Source organism: Bos taurus, chromosome X, assembly GCF_002263795.3.
Source record: "Bos taurus isolate L1 Dominette 01449 registration number 42190680 breed Hereford chromosome X, ARS-UCD2.0, whole genome shotgun sequence".
In the NCBI taxonomy this organism is placed as follows: domain Eukaryota; kingdom Metazoa; phylum Chordata; class Mammalia; order Artiodactyla; family Bovidae; genus Bos; species Bos taurus.
Genome location: NC_037357.1, coordinates 66631019 through 66651199, shown reverse-complemented (window position 1 = coordinate 66651199; position 20181 = coordinate 66631019).

The following is a 20181-nucleotide window of genomic DNA, read 5'->3' as shown; positions in this document are numbered from 1 at the left end:
TACGATTATACAGTGGAAGTGAGAAATAGGTTTAAGGGCCTAGATCTGATAGACAGAATGCCTGATGAACTATGGAATGAGGTTCGTGACATTGTACAGGAGACAGGGATCAAGACCATCCACATGGAAAAGAAATGCAAAAAAGCAAAATGGCTGCCTGGGGAGGCCTTACAAATAGCTGTGAAAAGAAGAGAAGTGAAAAGCAAAGGAGAAAAAGAAAGATATAAGCATCTGAATGCAGAGTTACAAAGAATAGCAAGAAGAAATAAGAAAGCCTTCTTCAGAGATCAATGCAAAGAAATAGAGGAAAACAACAGAATGGGAAAATTAGGGGTCTCTGCAAGAAAATCAGAGATACCAAAGGAACATTTCATGCAAAGATGGGATCGATAAAGGACAGAAATAGTATGGACATAACAGAAGCAGAAAATATTAAGAAGAGATGGCAAGAACACACAGAAGAACTGTACAAAAATGATCTTCACGACCCAGATAATCATGATGGTGTGATCACTGACCTAGAGCCAGACATCCTGGAATGTGAAGTCAAGTGGGCCTTAGAAAGCATCACTACGGACAAAGCTAGTGGAGGTGATGGAATTCCAGTTGAGCTATTCCAAATCCTGAAAGATGATGCTGTGAAAGTGCTGCACTCAATATGCCAGCAAATTTGGAAAACTCAGCAGTGGCCACAGGACTGTAAAAGGTCAGTTTTCATTCCAATCCCAAAGAAAGGCAATTCCAAAGAATGCTCAAACTACCGCACAATTGCACTCATCTCACACACTAATAAAGTAATGCTCAAAATTCTCCAAGCCAGGCTTCAGCAATATGTGAACCGTGAACTTCCAGATGTTCAAGCTGGTTTTAGAAAAGGCAGAGGAACCAGAGATCCAATTGCCAACATCCGCTGGATCATCGAAAAAGCAAGAGAGTTCCAGAAAAGCATCTATTTCTGCTTTATTGACTAGGCCAAAGCCTCTGACTGTGTGGATCACAATAAACTGTTGGAAATTCTGAAAGAGATGGGAATACCAGACCACCTGACCTGCCTCTTGAGAAATTTGTATGCAGGTCAGGAAGCAACAGTTAGAACTGGACATGGAACAACAGACTGGTTCCAAATAGGAAAAGGAGTACATCAAGGCTGTATATTGTCACCCTGTTTATTTAACTTCTATGCAGAGTACTTCATGAGAAATGCTGGACTAGAAGAAACACAAGCTGGAATCAAGATTGCCAGGAGAAATATCAATAACCTCAGATATGCAGATGACACCACCCTTATGGCAGAAAGTGAAGAGGAACTAAAAAGCCTCTTGATGAAAGTGAAAGTGGAGAGTGAAAAAGTTCGCTTAAAGCTCAACATTCAGAAAACAAAGATCATGGCATCCAGTCCCATCATTTCATGGGAAATAGATGGGGAAACAGTGTCAGACTTTATTTTTCTGGGCTCCAAATTCCCTGCAGATGGTGACTGCAGCCATGAAATTAAAAGAAGCTTACTCCTTGGAAGGAAAGTTATGACCAACCTAGATAGCATATTCAAAAGCAGAGACATTACTTTGCCAACAAAGGTTCGTCTAGTCAAGGCTATGGTTTTTTCTGTGGTCATATATGGATGTGAGAGTTGGACTGTGAAGAAGGCTGAGCACCGAAGAATTGGTGCTTTTGAACTGTGGTGTTGGAGAAGACTCTTGAGAGTCCCTTGGACTGCAAGGAGATCCAACCAGTCCATTCTGAAGGAGATCAGCCCTGGGATTTCTTTGGAAGGAATGATGCTAAAGCCGAAACTCCAGTACTTTGGCCACCTCATGTGAAGAGTTGACTCATTGGAAAAGATCCTGATGCTGGGAGGGATTGGGGGCAAGAGGAGAAGGGGACGACAGAGGATGAGGTGGCTGGATGGCATCACTGACTCGATGGACGTGAGTCTCATTGAACTCCGGGAGTTGGTGATGGACAGGGAAGCCTGGCATGCTGCAATTCATGGGGTCGCAAAGAGTCAGACATGACTCAGCGACTGATCTGATCTGAAGCCTGAAGTGAGTCTTGTAATATTTAAAGTAGTTATGATATTCATGTTAATCTATGGCAAAACCAATACAATATTGTAAAGTAATTAGCCTCCAATTAAAATAAATAAATTTAAATTAGAAAAAGAATTATACCATAACCTATAAAAAAAATAAAGTAGTTATGATAGCTATGTCCTTAGTGCCATTTTGTTACTTCTTTTCTGATTGTTTTTGTAGTTCTTCTCTGTTCATTTCTTATTTTTATTTCGTTCTTATGGCTCAATGATTTTGTTTTGTAGTGTGCTTGAGTTCCCTGTGTGTATGTGTGGGTATGTATCTATTTTAAGTTTTGTTGTATGGTCACCATGAGGTTCATATATGTTGACCTGTAATTACATCTACTTGTTTTAAACTGGTAGTCATTTAAGGTCATTTAAGAAGACCTTTTAAAAGGTCTAAATTTTTTACTGTAACCCCACATTTTGTGCTTTTGATGTCATAGTTTTGCATTTTCATGTTTTCCCTTTAACTGTTTATTATAGTTACAGCTGCTTTTACAGGGTTTTTGTCTTTTATCCTTATACCAGCTTATTTATGCAACTTTCAGTCCTTACTATATATTTGCCTTTCCTAGTAGAATTTTCCCTATCCTATCTGCCTATGCATTTCCCAATCCATTTCTGCCAACGCAGGAAACACAGGAGACATGGGGTCAATCCCTGGGTCTGGAAGATCCCATGTGGGAGGAAACGGCAACCTACTCCAGTATTCTTGCCTGGAAAATTCCATGGACTGAGGAGCCAGGTGGGCTACTGTCCATGGGGTTGCAAAGATTTGGACATGACTTAGCAACTATGCATGCACATACATTCTTACTTCTTTTCCATTTAGAGATGACCCTTCAAATTTTCGTTTTCTTTTCTTTCTCTTTTTGTCTGTGCCATGCAGCATGTGGGATCTTAGTTTCCTATCCAGGAATAGAACCCATGCTTCCTGCATTGAAAGGTGAAGTCTTAACCATTGAACTGCCAGGGAAGTCCCCCTCAACTCTTCTTTTGGGGTAGGTTTGCTATCACTGAATTCTTTTGGTTTTTGCCTATCTGAGAAATTATTTATCTCTCCCTCTATTCTAAATTATAATCTTGCTGAGTAGACTATCCTAGGTTGTAAGTTTTCTCTTTTCAGCACTTTCAATAATCTTGTCACTCTTCTAGCTTGTAAAGTTTCTGCAGTAAAATCATCTGAAAGCCTTATGGGGAGTCCCTTGTATATGACTGTTTTTCTTCTGTTTCCTTTAGAATCCTTTCTTTATCTTTAATTTTTGCTAGCTTAGGTATGTATTAGTATTATTCTGCTTGAGTTCATCTTGTTTGGGACCCTCTGTGTTTCCTGTACCTGGGTATCTATTTCCTCCTACAAGTTTATGAAATTTTCAGCCAAAATTTCTTCAAATATTTTTTTTTTAATTCCCTTTTCTCCTGAAACCACTATAATGTGACTGTTTGCACTTTTTATGTTATCTCAGATATATTGTGTGTTGCATTTTTATCTGTCTTTTCATCTGCTGTTATGATTGGATGGTATCCATTTTATCTTCCAGATCACTTATGCATTCTTCTGCACCACTTAGTCTCCTATTCATTTCTTCTAGTGTCTTCTTTTTTTCAGTTATTGAATTATCTATTTTTGATTGGTTTTTTTTTTTATATTTTCTAGTTCCTAGTTAAAATGATCAGTATTTTTTCATATTGTTAATTGTTTTTCCTTTTATAGTTACGTGTTTAATGGATCTGGAATTTATTTTTATGTAAAGTATGAAGTAGGTGTTTCTATTACTCAGCTTTGCTGCAGTGACAAAACAAAATGATCAATATTTATATCAATTATTTTCCCTAATTCAGCTAACACATTTATTACAAATGTTTTGAAATCTTTATCTAATAAATTAGTTCTACTTCACTATTTATTTTTTAGGTGTTTTATCTTGCAAATGAGTATTTCCTTTTGAAAGGTTGTTGTTGAATCACGCGAATACACCGGGATTCTTGGCCCCCGGAGGAGAAGAATTCAATCCGGGGCCAGAGACGAGGCTTGATCGCTCAGAGCTTTTGTGTAATAAAGTTTTATTGAAGTATAAAGGAGATAGAGAAAGCTTCTGACATAGGCATCAGAAGGGGGCAGAAAGAGTACCCCCCTGCTAGTCTTTAGCTGGATGTTATATAGTCACTAGCAGTCTGTTAATGAAAGAAAGGAATATCTTAAAATTCAGAATGGCACCAGGCCCCTCACCCATAAGATGCATTTTGGGATAAATGGTTTATCCTGGGCCATAAAATGATTAACTTGAATCTTGAAGAAGGGCAGACCACCATACAAATAGTTTCATTTACATAGATTAGGGGAACAATATCCATACTGGTTTGTCAAGTAGGTTCTGGGCCAAGAGGCGGAACCGACTTGGAGACAGAGTTTGGGGTAAAGGCATAGTACATTAGCATAGCTTAAGACAAACATTTCCATAAGAAAAATGTCTGACACTTGCAGGCTATTTCCTCTATTTGGAGACCCCTGGCCTTCCTGCCTGTTACCCTCTCACTTTGCCTTTACATTTCACTTAACTTTCTATGCATCTGTGAATTAAGTGAAACAGTTACCTGTTGTCATATTGAATGAATGTTCTTCTGTGAGAAAGAGTATCCATATTCAGACTGCATGTGCCCAGTGTGCTTGGTGGTAGGACTGAACTTGATAGGGACAAAAGTCACATATTTCTTTGGAATGTGCGACAGTTATCACCCTGGTAGGGGATGTGGCTGGAAATAGAATAGCTAGAGCTTGCACAGGGTATGAGATAAACTTCCTCTGTGCTCAGTGACTGTTGCGGTCCTGTCAGGAATGGGTTCTCATTCCAAGTTGCTGGAGTGGAAGCCCTGATGGTCAGGCTTGAATGGGCTCTGTTTCTTTTAAGCATGTGTTTTTCCTTACCTCCGCTTGCATTGAACCTTCCCCCAAAAAGTGGAGTGCTAAAGCAAGCAGGGCCCATGTGCCTACAGAAGTCTAATCATCTGCCTGTGTTTGCATCTGTGGCTCCACTCAGACAGCCCACAATTGAATCTTTTCCCTAGTCATGTCTGCCCCAGAACTAGTTCCAAACTGTGGCATGCAATTTGCAGGGCTAAGGTATTCATGAGGCGCAGGCTAAGGAGTGCAGTGAGGTAGTCATGGAAAATTTGGCAACAGCTAGGACCAACATCTCTGCTTTACTTGGAGGCAAGCCAGCACCTGCACACTCTTCACAAGTGGGATCCAGGTTTCTTTAGCCATTTTATTTGTCCCAGCAATTCTCCAAGTCACCAAGGGGACTTGTGTCCTCTGTGTAGCACTCCAGGAGTGGAACACCCAGCCTGTGGCTTGACCTGCTTACTCCCCAGGGCAAGAGTCTGCCCATGTGATCTCTCTTTAATTCTTAGTCCCCTCCCAGCAGCAGAGATCCTGACCTGTTTGATTCTTCCCATTCTACTCAATTTTATATATATATATATATATATATATATATATATATATATATATATATATATATATATATATATATATATTTGTCTTACAGCCTTGGTTTTATGGGAGTCTTTTTGAAAGTTTCCAGTTAGTTTTCCATGAAAGTTTTTCCACATGTAGCTGTATTTTCAGTGTGTCTGTTGGAGGGAGGTGAGTTCCATATCTTTTTACATCACCATCTTGATTTTTGAATCCGAAGTCACTTTTTAAACTGTAATAACTGAAACCTTGTCCACACCATCTTCCTATCCCTAAATCAAGTAGCTTTGATTTTTAGGTGTTTATGTTGTTTTATCTAATGATGACAAGCAAAGGCTGGGTTAAACAGAAGAGAAATAGACTTTGAACAAATAGTACTTTAGTAGAGCAAAAGCTGTGGTAGGTTAAACACATCTTAAGTCACTCTAAAACAACTAAGGAGCCTAAGGAGGAATGGGATTGGAGGAGAGGGTGAAATTAGACTCCTAGATAGCATATTCAAAAGCAGAGACATTACTTTGCCAACAAAGGTCCGTCTAGTCAAGGCTATGATTTTTCCACTGGTCATGTATGGATGTGAGAGTTGGACTGTGAGGAAAGCTGAGTGCCGAAGAATTGGTGCTTTTGAACTGTGGTGTTGGAGAAGACTCTTGAGAGTCTCTTGGACTGCAAAGCGATCCAACCAGTCCATTCTAAAGGAGATCAGTCCTGGGTGTTCACTGGAAGGACTGATGCTGAAGCTGAAACTCCAATACTTTGGCCACCTGATGTGAAGAGTTGACTCATTGGAAAAGACCCTGATGCTGGGAGGGATTGGGGGCAGGAAAAGAAAGGGACGACAGAGGATGAGATGGCTGGATGGCACCACTGACTCGATGGACATGAGTTTGGGTAAACTCCGGGAGTTGGTGATGGACAGGGAGACCTGGTGTGCTGTGATTCATGGGGTCACAAAGAGTTGGACACAACTGAGCAACTGAACTGAACCAATATATGTAATTCAGGGTAGGTATGGATTGCTTCAGATTCAAATCAGATAATCAAATAAATGAATGAATGAGAAGTTTCAAAAAGTTCTTGACACCTAGGATAATGCCTTTCATCATATACAACACTACTGAATACAGTAGCTTCTGGCATCACTTTTGACTTACACAAAACAATAGAAATGGAATATAATTGTTTGTATAATTCAGGGGGATTACTTTGAGCTAATCATTTTTCTCTGGGAAAGTTGATGACAGAATTCAAAATAGGTTTCTTAAATTTGAAACAAAACCACAGTGCTACTTAAGTCCAATTGGGGATCCCACCCTGTGAAACAGCAACACCTAGTGTTGGAATTTGAATATGTTCTTATTCACTTTATATTTTTAAATATCTTCTTTTTCTTTAGAATTTCTTGAAAATATATACTTTCTTGCACTTTAGTGGTGGAGAGAAGAAAATGGATTTGAAAGAAGCACTTTTAGCTCTCAGGAGTTCATAAGAATGAAGCATTATTATATTTTCTATTACCTTATTTTTATATGTTAGATCATTTTGCTTGTGGATTAAATAAGTCCTGGAAGGAAAATAGTTATCATTCAAGTATATGTGTCCTTCATATTTTTGATATACAAACACATATTTTACTTTTATTTTGAGGTTTCCCCCCCCAACTTTATTGAGGAATAATTGACAAATATAATTTTGCATATTTAAAATGTACAATAAGATGATTTGATATACATATATATCACTGAATGATCACTAAGTTCAAGGTTATTAATACAGTCATCAGCTCACATAGCTAATTCTTTTGAGGGTAGTACACTGAAGGTCTGCTCTCAGCAACTTTCAAGTGTATGATACTCTATTATTATCTATAAATATCATGCTGTACATTAATTAGCTCCTCATAACTTATTCTTTCTATAACTGAAATTTTGGGTCCATTAACTTACACTTCTCTATGTCCCTCTTTCTGCAGTCTGAGCAACAACTATTCTATTATTTGTTTCTATAAAATCAATTTCTTTTTTGTCCAGATTCCACCAACTGACAGCACAATGCGTTTGTCTTTCTGTGTTTGCTTATTTCACTTGAAATAATGTCCTCCAGGTTGATCTGTGTTGTTGCATATGGGAGAATCTCCATCATTTTATGGCTTCATAACATTCCTTTATAGTTTTATATGTATACATATATATCAGTTAAGTCGCTCAGTAGTATCCAATTCTTTGTAACCCAATGGACTGAAGCATGCCAGGCTTTTCTGTCCATCATTAACTCCTGGAGCTTGCTCAAACTCATGCCCATTGAGTTGGTGATGCCATCCACCATCTCATCCTCTGTCATCCCCTTCTCCTCCTGCCTTCAATCTTTCCCAGCATCAGGCTCTTTTCCAATGAGTCAGTCCTTTGCATCAGGTGGCCAAAGTATTGGAGTTTTAGCTTCACCATCAGTCCTCCCAATAAATATTCAGGACTGATTTCCTTGGGATTTGCCTGGTTTGATCTCCTTGCAGTCCAAGGGACTCTCAAGAGTCTTCTCCAACACCATAAATCAAAAGCATCAATTCTTAAGCACTGAACTTTCTTTATATTCCCAACTCTCACATCCATACATGACTACTGAAAAACCATAGCTATGACTAGACGGACCTTTGTTGGCAAAAGAATGTCTCTTTTTTAATATGCTATCTAGGTTGGTTATAGCTTTTCTTCAAAGGAACAAGCATCTTTTAATTTCATGATGCAGTCACCATCTGCAGTGGTTTTGGAGCCCAAGAAAATAGTCTTTCTGTTTCCATTGTTTCCCCATCTATTTGCCATGAAGTGACAGGGCCAGAGGCCCTGATCTTAGTTTTTGGAATGTTGAGTTTTAGGCCAGCTTTTTCACTCTCCTCTTTCACATTCATCAAAAGGCTCTTTAGTTCCTCTTTGATTTCTGCCATAAGTGTGGTGTCATCTGTGTATTTGGGGTTATTGATATTTCTCCCAGCAATCTTAATTCCAGCTTGTGCTTCATCCAGCTTGGGATTTCACATGATGTACTCTGCATATAAGCTAAATAAGCAGGCTGACAATATACAGCCTTGATGTATTCCTTTTCCAATTTAGAACCAGTCCATTGTTCCATGTCCAGTTCTTACTGTTGCTTTTTGACCTATATGCAGATTTCTCAGGAAGCAGGTAAGATGGTCTCGTATTCCCATCTCTTGAAAGATTTTCTACAGATTGTTGTGATTCCCCCAGTCAAAGGTTTTGGCATAGGTAATAAAGCAGAAGTAGATTTTTTTCTGGGACTCTCTTGCTTTTTTGATCATCCAACGGATGTTGGCAATTTGATCTCTGGTTTCTTTGCCCTTTCTAAATCTAGCTTGAACATCTGGAAGTTCTTGGTTCACGTATTGTTTAAGCCTGGCTTGGAGAATTTTGTGCATCACTTTGCTAGTATGTGAGATAAGTGTAATCCTGCCGTAGTCTGGTCGTTCTTTGGCATTGTCTTTAGGATTGGAATGAAAACTGACCTTTTCCAGTCCTGTGGCCACTGATGAGTTTTCCAGATTTGCTGACATATTGAGTGCAGCATTTTCACAGCATCATCTTTCAGGATTAGAAATAGCTCAACTGGAATTCCATCACTTCCACTAGCTTTGTTCATGTGATGCTCCCTGAGACCCCACTTGACTTTGCATTCCAGGATGTCTGGCTCTAGGTGAGTGATCACACCATTGTGGTTATCTGGGTCATGAAGATCTTTTTGGTATAGATTTTCTGTGTATTCTTGCCGTCTCTTCTTAATATCTTCTGCTTCTGTTAAGTCCATACTGTTTCTGTCCTTTATTGTACCCATCTTTGCATGAAATGTTCCCTTGGTATCTCTAATTTTCTTGAAGAGATCTCTAGTCTTTCCCATTCTATTGTTTTCCTCTGTTTCTTTGCATTGATTACTAAAGAAGGCTTTCTTATCTCTCCTTGCTATTCTTTGGAACTCTGCATTCAGATGGTTATATATTTCCTTTTCTCTTTTGCCTTTAGCTTTTGTTCTTTTCTCAGCTATTTGTAAGACCTCGTCAGACAACCATTTTGCTTTTTTGCATTTCTTTTTCTTGGGGATGGTTTTGATCACTCCCTCCTATACAATGTCATGAACCTCTATGCATAGTTCTTCAGGCACTCTGTTGCTGAAGAGTGGAGAAATAACTCCAGAAAGAAGAAGAGACAGAGGCAAAATGAAGAAAACATCCAGTTGTGGATGTGACTGATGATGGAAGTAAATTCCAATGCTGTAAAGAACAATTTTGCATAGAAACCTGGAATGTTAGGTCCATGAATCAAGGTAAATTGAAAGTGGTCAAACAGGAGATGGCAAGAGTGAACATCAACATTTTAGGCATCAGTGAACTAAAATGAACTCGGATGGACAAATTTAATTCAGATGACCATTATATCTACTACAAGATTTGGGAAGAATCCCTTAGAAGAAATGGAGTAGCCTTCATAGTCAACAAAAGAGTCTGAAATGCAGTACTTGAGTGCAATCTCAAAAATGGTAGAATGATCTCTGTTCATTTCCAAGGCAGACCAATATTACAGTAATCCAAGTCAATGCCCCAGCCACTAATGCCAAAAAAGCTGGAGTTTAACGGTTCTATGAAGACCTATAGGGTCTTCTAGAACTAACACCCCCAAAAGATGTCATTTTCATCATAGGGGACTGAACTGCAAAAGTAGAAATTCAAGAGGTACCTGGAATAATGGACAAATTTGGCCTTGGAATTCAAAATGAAACAGGGCAAAGGCTAACAGAATTTTGCCAAGAGAACACACTGGTCATAGCAAACACCCTCTTCCAAAAACACAAGAGAAGACTCTACACATGGACATCACTAGATGGTCAGTATCAAATCAGATTGATTATATTCTCTGCAGCCAAAGATGGAGAAGCTCTATACAGTCAGCAAAAACAAGATTGGGCGCTGATTGTGGCTCAGATCATGAACTCCTTATTGCAAAATTCAGACTTAAATTGAAGAAAGTATATGTATATATATATACATATACATACACATATATATGTATATATGTGTATACATATACATCTTTTAAGTGTGATACATATATATATATATACACATACACACACCTTTCAACTGATGAATGGCTAAAGAGTTTCTTTAGCCATTCATCAGTTGATGGCCATTTAGGTTGTTAACTCCTCTCAACCTTGAATATTGGAGTGCAGATATCTCTTTGAGACATATATACATAAGTGGGATTGCTGGACCATATGATGGTTCTATTTTTATTGTTTTTCATAATAGCTATACAAATTTACATTCTCAGCAACAGTGTTTAAGGGTTCTCTTATCTCCACATCATCACTAACATTTGTTATCTCTCTTGTCTTTTTGTTTTTGTTTTGTTTTGGCCCATCTTGATCTCTGTCCAGAGATTGAACCCAGACTGTATCAGGGAAAGTGTCACATCCTAACCACTAGGCAACTAGGGAACTCTCTCTCTTGTCTTTTTGATAATAATTATTCTAACAGGTGTGTGATAATAGCTCAGTATGGTTTACATTAGCAATGTTGAGTACTTTCTCATGTACCTATTGACCATTAGTATGTCTTCTTCAGAAAAATGTCTTTGTCAGGTCCTAGCCCATTTTTAATTTGATTATTTTCTTTTCCCCATTTACTTGTATGATTTATTTATATATTTTACATAGTAACCCCTTATTAGACACATGGTTTGCAAAATCTTCTCATTTTATATGCTATATTTTTATTGATTGATTGTTTTCTTTGCTATGCAGAAGCTCTTTAATTTGATGTAGTCTCACTTGTTTATTTTAGTTTTTGTTGCCTGTGCTTTTTGGGTTTTATTCAAGAAATCCTTGCCAAGATCAATGTGATGGAGCTTCTTTTCTATGTTTTCTTCTAGGAGTTTTATGGTTTGGGGGTCTTACAGTTAAGTCTTTAACACATTTGGAGTTGACTTTTGTGAGTGGTGTAAAATAGGGGTCCAGTTTTGCCCAGTTTCATTCTTTTGCATATAAATATCTAGTTTTCCCAAGATTTGTTGAAGAGATTATCTTTTCTCCATTGTGTGTTCTTGATGACTTTGTTAAAAATCAGCTGACCATATATGTATGGGCTTGTTTCTGGGCTCTCTATTCTTTTCCACGGGTCTGTGTGCTTGTTTTTTTAACCTACCATTCTGTTCTGATTACTATAGCTCTGTAATATAGTTTGCAATCTGGACATGTGATACCTCCTGTTCATCTTTCTCAAGTTTTTTTGGTTATTTGAGAACTTTCATGGCTCTATACAAATTTTAGGATAGTTTTATATATTTCTGTGGAAAGTGTCATTGGAGTTTTGATAGGAATTGCATTGAATTTGTACATTGCTTTGGATAGTATGGACTTAAAAAAAATTAATTCATCCCGTCAAAAACATGGGCTAACTTTCCATTTATTTGTGTCCTTGTCAATTTCTTTCATCAATTTAATTTTTAGTGTACAGATCTTTCACCTTCTTGTCTAAATTTATTTCTAAATATTTTATTGTTTTTGATGCTTTTGCAAATGGAATTGTTTTCTTATTCTATTTGAGACAGCCCATTATTAGTGTATAGAAGCACACTGTTTTTTGTACACTGAATTTGTATCCAACAAATTTTCTGATTCATTCATTATTTTGGTAGAGTCTTACAATTTTATACACATAAGATCATGTCATCTGCCCACATTTATTACTATTATGACGTTATTGTCTATGTCTCCCTGTTACTCTATTAATAATTGTTTACTATATTTACATGCTTCCATACTGGATGAATAAATTTTATGATTGGTATATCCTCTTGATGAATTGACCCATTTATCATTATATGATGATCTCTTTGTCTCTTGTTACAGCTGTGGAGGTAGAGTCTATTTTGTCTGTTATAAGTACTTATTTTGTCTGATATAAAAACCCTGTTCTTTTTTGGTTTCCATTTTCATAGAATATATTTTGCAAACTTTTTACTTTCAGTTTGTGTATGTCCTTAAAGTTTATGTGAGGTACTTTCCAGCAGTGGCCACAGGACTGGAAAAGGTCAGTTTTCATTCCAATACCAAAGAATGCTCAAACTACTTCACAATTGCACTCATCTCACATGCTAACAAAGTAATGCCCAGAATTCTCCAAACCAGACTTCAACAGTAAATGAACGATGAATTTCCACATGTTCAAGCTGGATTTAGTAAATGCACAGGAACCAAAGATCAAATTGCCAAAGTCCATTAGATCATTGAAAAAGCAAGAGAGTTCTAGGAAAACATCTACCAAAGCCTTCGACTAGGTGGATCACAACAAACTGTGGAAAATACTTAAAGAGATGGGAATACCAGACCACCTGACCTGCCTCCTGAGAAATCTGTATGCAGGTCAGGAAGCAACAGTTAAAACTGGAGATGGAACAACAGACTGGTTCCAAATCGGGAAAGGAGTACTTCAAGGCCATATATTGTCACCATGCTTATTTAACATATTTAACTCTCATGCAGCGAACATTATGAGAAATGCTGGGCTGGATGAAGTACAAGCTGGAATCAAGATTACAGGGAGAAATATCAGTAACCTCAGATATGCGGACGACACCACCCTTATGGCAGAAAGCAAAGAAGAACAAAAGAGCCTCTTGATGAAAGTGAAAGAGGAGAGTGAAAAAGTTGCCTTAAAACTCAACATTCAGAAAACTAGATCAGTGCATCTGGTCCCATCACGTCATGGCAAATAGACGGGGAAGGAACAGAAACAGTGACAGACTTTATTTTGGGGGCTCCAAAATCACTGCAGATAGTGACTGCATCATGAAATTAAAAGATGATTGCTCCTTTGAAGAAAAGCTATTACCAACCTAAACAGTATATTAAAAAGCAGAGACATTACTTTGCCAAGCAAGTTCCATATAGTTAAAGCTCTGGTTTTTCCAGTAGTCATGTATGGATGTGAGAGTTGGACTATAAAAAAAGGTGAGCACTGACGAATTGATGCTTTTGAACTGTGATATTGGAGAAGACTCTTGAGAGTCCCTTGGACTGGAAGGTGATCCAACCAGTCCATCCTGAAAGAAATCAGTCCTGAATACTGAAACTTCAATACTTTGGCCATCTGATGCAAAGAACTGACTCATTTGATAAGACCCCAATGCTGGGAAAGAATGAAGGCAGAAGGGGATGACAGAGGATGAGATGGTTGGATGGCATCACTAACTCAATGGACATGAGTTTGAATAAACTCTGGGAGTTCACGATGGACAGGGAGTCCTGGCATACTGCAGTCTATGGGGTCGCAAAGAGTTGGACATGACTGAGCGCTTGCACTGAGCTGAACTGAGAGACTTCCCTGGTAGTCCAATGGTTAAGACTCTGTGCTCTCAACGTAGGGAGCCTGGATTTGGTCCCTGGTCAGGGAACTAGATCCTACATGTGAAACTAAGAGTTTGCATGCCACAACCAAGACCCAACACATCCAAATAAATAAATACTATTTTCAAAATAAAAGCTTATGTGAGTCTCTCTGAGGCAGCATAAAGTTCTTGTTGTTCAGCTACTGTATGTCATTTAATTGGAGAATTTAAATCATTTACATTTAGATTAATTATCACCATTTTGTTAACTTTTCTTTTAGTTTTGCAGTTCCTTTCTTCCTCTCTTGTTATCTTTCTTGGTGAATTAATGAATTCTTTGTGAATTAATGGGGTTTTTTGATAGTGATATGCTTTGATTCTTTTCTCATTACTTATGTATATATTATATTTTTGCTTTGTAATTACTTTAAGGGTTTCATAATATATCTTATAATTATAAGAATCCTTTAAAAACTGCAACTATCTAACTTAAATTGCATATAAAGCTCTATACATTTACTTGTTTTCCCTGGTGTTTTATGTTATTGATATCAACATTGCATGTTTTTATATTGTGTATCTATTAACAAAATATTGGAGCTAAAATTATGTTTAGTACTTTTGTCTTTAAAACTAGATGATAGGAGTTTAAAGTGATTTATACAACATCATTGCAGTATTAAAGTATTTTAGATTTGACTATATGCTTAACTTTACCAGTGAATCTTATGTTTCCATGTTGCTAATAAGCATCCTCTTTTTTCAACTTGAAGAACTTATTTTAACATTTCTTGTAAGACAGGTTACAACCTCATGGAGTGTAACATGGAGTGTAACAAAGGAGCTGACAGGCTCCTTTGTCCATGGGATTCTCCAGGCAAGAATACTGGAGTGGGTTGCCATTTCCCTCTCCAAGACAGGTCTAGGGATGATAAATTCCTTAAGCTTTTATTTGTCTGGGGAAGTCTTTTCCCTTCCTTCATTTCTGAAGGACAACTTTGCTAGATAAAGTATTCTTGGTTAGTATTTTTTTTTTCCTTTGGGCATTTCAAGTGTATCATTCTATTCTTTCCTGGCCTGCAAGGTTTCTGCTGAGAAATCTGCCTATAATCTTATTAGGACTACCTTGTACATGATAAGTCTTTTTTCCCTTGCTGCTTTCAGAATTATGTCTTTGGTTTTTGAATTTTATTATAGTGTATCTTGTTAAAGATCTTTTTGAGTTGAATTTGTTTGAGGATCTTTGTGCTTCTTGTATGTAGTTGGCCATATTTCCCCAGACTTGGGAGGTTTTCAGTCATTATTTCCTTACATATGCTTTCTGTCCTCTTCTCACTGTTATCCTTCTCTGATACTTCCATAATGTGAATTTTCTTTCAGTTGATAGTGTCCCATAATTCATGCAGACTTTCTTCACTCTTTTAAATTTTTTATTTATTTTCTCCTCTGAGTGGATAATATCAAGAGATCAGTTTTCAGGTTTGCAGATTCTTTTTTTGTTTGCTTTCATTATTATTGAAGGTCTTTGTTTCATTTTCCTTTAATTCATTTTATTCTTCAGTTACAGAATGTCTGTTTGGTTCATTCTTATGATTTCTCTCATTTTGCTGAACTTCTCATTTTATTTATACAATGCTTTCCTGAGTTGTCTATGTTCTCTTGACTCTTGCTGAGCGTCCTTAAAATAGTTATTTTGTATTATTTTTCAGTTAACTCTCATACTTGTGTTTATTTGGGGTCAGTTTGAGAAGTTACTGTGTTTCTGGTGGTGGTATGTTTCTTTGCTTTTTCATGTCCCTAATGGCTTTATGTTGACGTCTGTGTGTTTGAGGGGGCAGTAACTTCTTCCAATCTTTTCAAACTTGCTGCAGTGGGTAAAGACTTTAAACTGATGGTGGCTGAAAGACACTGACTGAGTTCCTAGGAGGGCACTTTGAGGGCTCTAGCTCCTGGGAGGGCACAGTGGCATGGTCTTTGTACATCTCCATCACCTGAGGTCAACGTTGGTGAAGATTTCAGAGACCTTGCAGGTGGCGATGGTAGTTATGGTTGTTGGGGTCATCAGAGGCAAAGATTGCTTGGATTTTGTTATTTATTTATTTATTTTGGTCCATGGAAGGAAGTTCCAGTTGAGGAGATCTCTCTTGGACAGATTTTGTCTGCTTGCATTCTGAGTGGCATCAGAACTGGGGTCTTGGAATTAGGTACATATAGAACTACCACAGCCCCTGGGTCCTGGAGCACAGGTGTTCTTGGGATGTCAATGGTACTCGTTTTATGAGATACAGACATGTACAGATCTCCCATGGAACTGTCTCAGCTCTCTAGGTCTTGAAGCAGTAACTTGGTCCTGAGGGATGTGGATGTAGCAGTGGTGGAGACTTGAAGATGACATGGTGCAGCAGTGGCTTGGTTCAAGGGGACAAGGTACACTAGCATCATATCCTGGAGGGAGGTAGGTCAAGTCAAACTCTGGCCCCATGGGAGCAGTTGTAGACGAGCAGCAGCTTGGTTCTGGTGGTAACAGCTCAAACCCATGACTTAGAATCCCAGGGACAGGGCACAGAGCAGCTGTAGTGCATCTCAATGATGGTAGGTCAAAGCCATGATTTAGAACTCCAGGGAAAGTTGCAGAACAGCAGCAGCTGGGCCTGATGATGGCTCATTAAAACCACATGTTGGGAACACCCAGGTGCTGGGGTGCAAAGCAGCAGCAGTATGGTTAGGGCTACAGTCCTGACTTACTACCTGGAGACAGAGTGCAGAGCAACAGCAGTGCAACTCTGTTTGTCATGGGTCAAAGGCACAACTTAAGGACCTAGAGGCAGAGTGCAGAACAGCAGTAGCTCTAGTCCTAGAGATTGCAAGGCACTGAAGTGCCCTGATCCTGGAGGGTTAGGCACAGTAGTTACTGGGGCCCTTGGGAGCATGTCTCACTGCAAAAACAAATCTAGCCCCAGGGAGGAGACACAACAGTAGGGACACCAACCAGCTCCATCATCTAGATGTAGCATTGGTGAAGATGTTTTGAATCCTCAATAGCAAAGAATTCAAATATCCATAGTGTAAAGCTTGTTGGTGTCTTCCTGCTCTTCTTTACTTATGGAGTGAAATTCTAAGGAGGCCTCTCCTGGTGCCAAGTTTCTCTGGGATGGTGGCTGGGGTGACACAGGTAAAATACTTCCTATGGTTTTTTATGTAGTCATCTTTACTTTTTGAGCTCCTCGGAGTTTCTAGGGCTTCTTCATTACAGTCCAGAGCTTTCTAGGAGCATTTTTGTTACTTTGCATTTTATTTATTGTTTATATAGTTTTTATGTGAGGCAAGTGTCAAGAATTCCTAGGCCTCCATCTTGCAGTTGTCATCTCCCTATTTTATTTAAAAATTTTTTATATTTAAATTTTATACTTTATTTTGTTCTTTCTCATTTTATTTGATTTATCAAATCACTTAACCTCTCTAAGCCACAATTCCTAACCTGGAAAATAAGAAAAACTGTACCTACTTCAAAAGTTTTTTTTTTTTTTTTTAAGGATAAAACATGTAAATTAGTACTATATTATAGAATTTATCATATTAATTTACATGCTTTATCAAAATTATTTTCTCATTTTTTTTGGCTATATCTAGAGAGGAGCTTCCCAGGTGATGCTACTGGTTAAGAACCTGCCTGCCAATGCAGGAGACGTAAGAGATGAACTTTCAATCTCTGGGTTGGGAAGGTCTTCTGGAGGAGGGCATGGCAACCCACTCCAGTATTCTTGCCTGGAGAATCACAGCTTTCTCAAATCTAGAGACCTTAATATACAATTTGCACACTGTTGTTTGTCCTCATGCAATTCTTCAAATACATTTAGATCAACTCTTTTCTTTGCTTCTCTTTTTTTATAGCAATATCCTCTGTGTGTGTTTCTTCAGCTGGAAAATGGGAATGATTTAATTAGACTATCTCACAGGGCAGAGTGAGATACTCACCCCAAATTTATCCCTAGAGTTGTTGGAAATGAAGTCCAACACTTCTTGCTCCCCGTCTGGTGCTCCCTTAGCACAGTAAGAAAGGCCTAGAGTAAGGACTCAATTCTTAATCTAGAAAATAAGAACAATTGCACTTACCTCAAAAGCATTGTTTTGTAGATTATATGAAATAAAACTTCTTAATACATGCTTAATCAATGTTAGTCATCAGTATTCAGACACTATTCCATCCTGAAAATAGTGGAATTCCAAAATAGTGAAATTCCATAATTCCAGACACATTCCATTCTTCTCCCTGAGATCAATGTCTCTCCTTTGCTTCAAAACTCTAATCAAAATCTTTCATTTAGAGACTGGTGCAATAACTCTCAAAGCAGTTGGTGCACTGACCTATCCTAATGAGCAAAGGAAATGTCCATTTTTTAAAAATCCTATGTTTAAGGAAATGAGGGTAAAGAAAGTTTGTCTGTTTTTTGGACCAAGACAGTAGAGGTCTTCAGTGATTATTTTTCAACTGGCCAACCAAATTTTTTTTTTAAGGTAGTGAAAGGAGCCAAGAGTTTGACAAATGCAGTTCTCTATGGAAAAGATATGCAAATTCTGTAGAACATTCATCGGATTTGTAGGAAAACCTGGAGCTTGAAATGAGAAGTGGATTTGAACACCTGAATTTATTTATTTATTTATTTATTTGCTATTATATTATTATATGTATAATCCATGCTCACTATTGAAAATATAGAAAAAACAAATAATTAGGAAAAAATCCCTAATAATTATTTAACTAAGAGATCATGCTTTTCAAAAATTTGTTATATGGATATTCAGATGTTTTCAGATGTGTAGGTGTGTGTATGCATGTGTAATATGGTAAATAATGAATTAGTAAAAATTTTAACAAGAATGAGATTATGTTATTCATAGTTCTTTGTGTTTTTTCATCGATATCTTGAATATTTTTCCATGAAAAAAGTTCTAAATATCTTAAAGGCTTATGAAATTGCTTTTTTCATGCAATGTTTCAGGTTGGAGGAATCCTTTCATAATGTCTGCTGAAAAGTTCATTTTTGTGTCAGCTGCAATATCTGCTGTCAGCTAATTATTCTATTTAACTAGGGGGACACTGTAGAACTGATTTTGGTCAAATGAGAAATCTAAGCACTGAGGAGGTATGAGATTCCCAAGTACAGGTGGTCTTCTTTCTGCTGCCCTCAGCAGCCCTCAGAAATATTTTTTGAAAGTAAGCATTAAGAAATAGAATTTGTTCATCCCTTCAGGGGTAATGACTCAGTTAAGAAACATCTCTCTCATCGGTAGTTATGTTGGAGGTGCTCATCATAATTTTCTGTTCTGTAATAAAACTTCACTTAGAAATAGCTGGAAGGATTTCCACTTCTGTGGGAATGGGGATGGGGAGAAGGCAGAACCTTTGAAATGCTAGAAGTGCTGAGTGACTCCCATGTAACTGCCCATGAGGACAGAGGCTCTTGTATAGAACTTAACTACCTACCTATGCTAACATTTCTTGAGATTCTGGGCCTGCTGGCTGTGATTCCCCAAAGCCTTGCTACAGTGACATTTCTCAAATCCTGGACTGTCAGTCTTCATATGAGATACTGCATATACCTTCTCATTCAAAAGAATTCTAGAGAAGATCTGAGACTTTTGGAATCTGTTCTTCACATCCACAATTTGTAAGTTTGTTAAGCTTCCATGGCTGTTAAATCCCAAAGAGTAAATAAGTAGGGTTGCTTCATATCATTGTTTGAAGATGCTTCATGTTCTGCCAAATTAGGAAAAAAACACAAACCACATTTCGACTTCTTCCCTGTGGTATGGCTGTTACTGAAAACAGAGAAAGCCTGAAGAACTCTCCAGTGGCAGGTCTTCATTTTATGATTCTTCAGTGATTTCAAAATTTGAGGTTCTTTATTTCCATGCCAAAAAGAAAAGTATTCTTTTTATTCTGTTAGTTTCCCTAAAATCTGAAACATATCCAGACAGCTATTTTGGGGTCCCTGTTATAATTTTTACAAATAGTGTCCCTTTTTCTTTCCAAACATGAGTGTTAGAGACTCTGCCATAAATTATACTGAATATTAGTCCACCCATAATGTACTTAAAAATTTGTCTTATTTAAACTCTTAGACACACCTACTTTTAGAAACACCTCAAGACACACTTTAAGACACACTTAAACACCTACTCTTAGACACACCTCATCTGTAGTAAGAAAAATAAGTGGAAAAAATAAACCATCATTT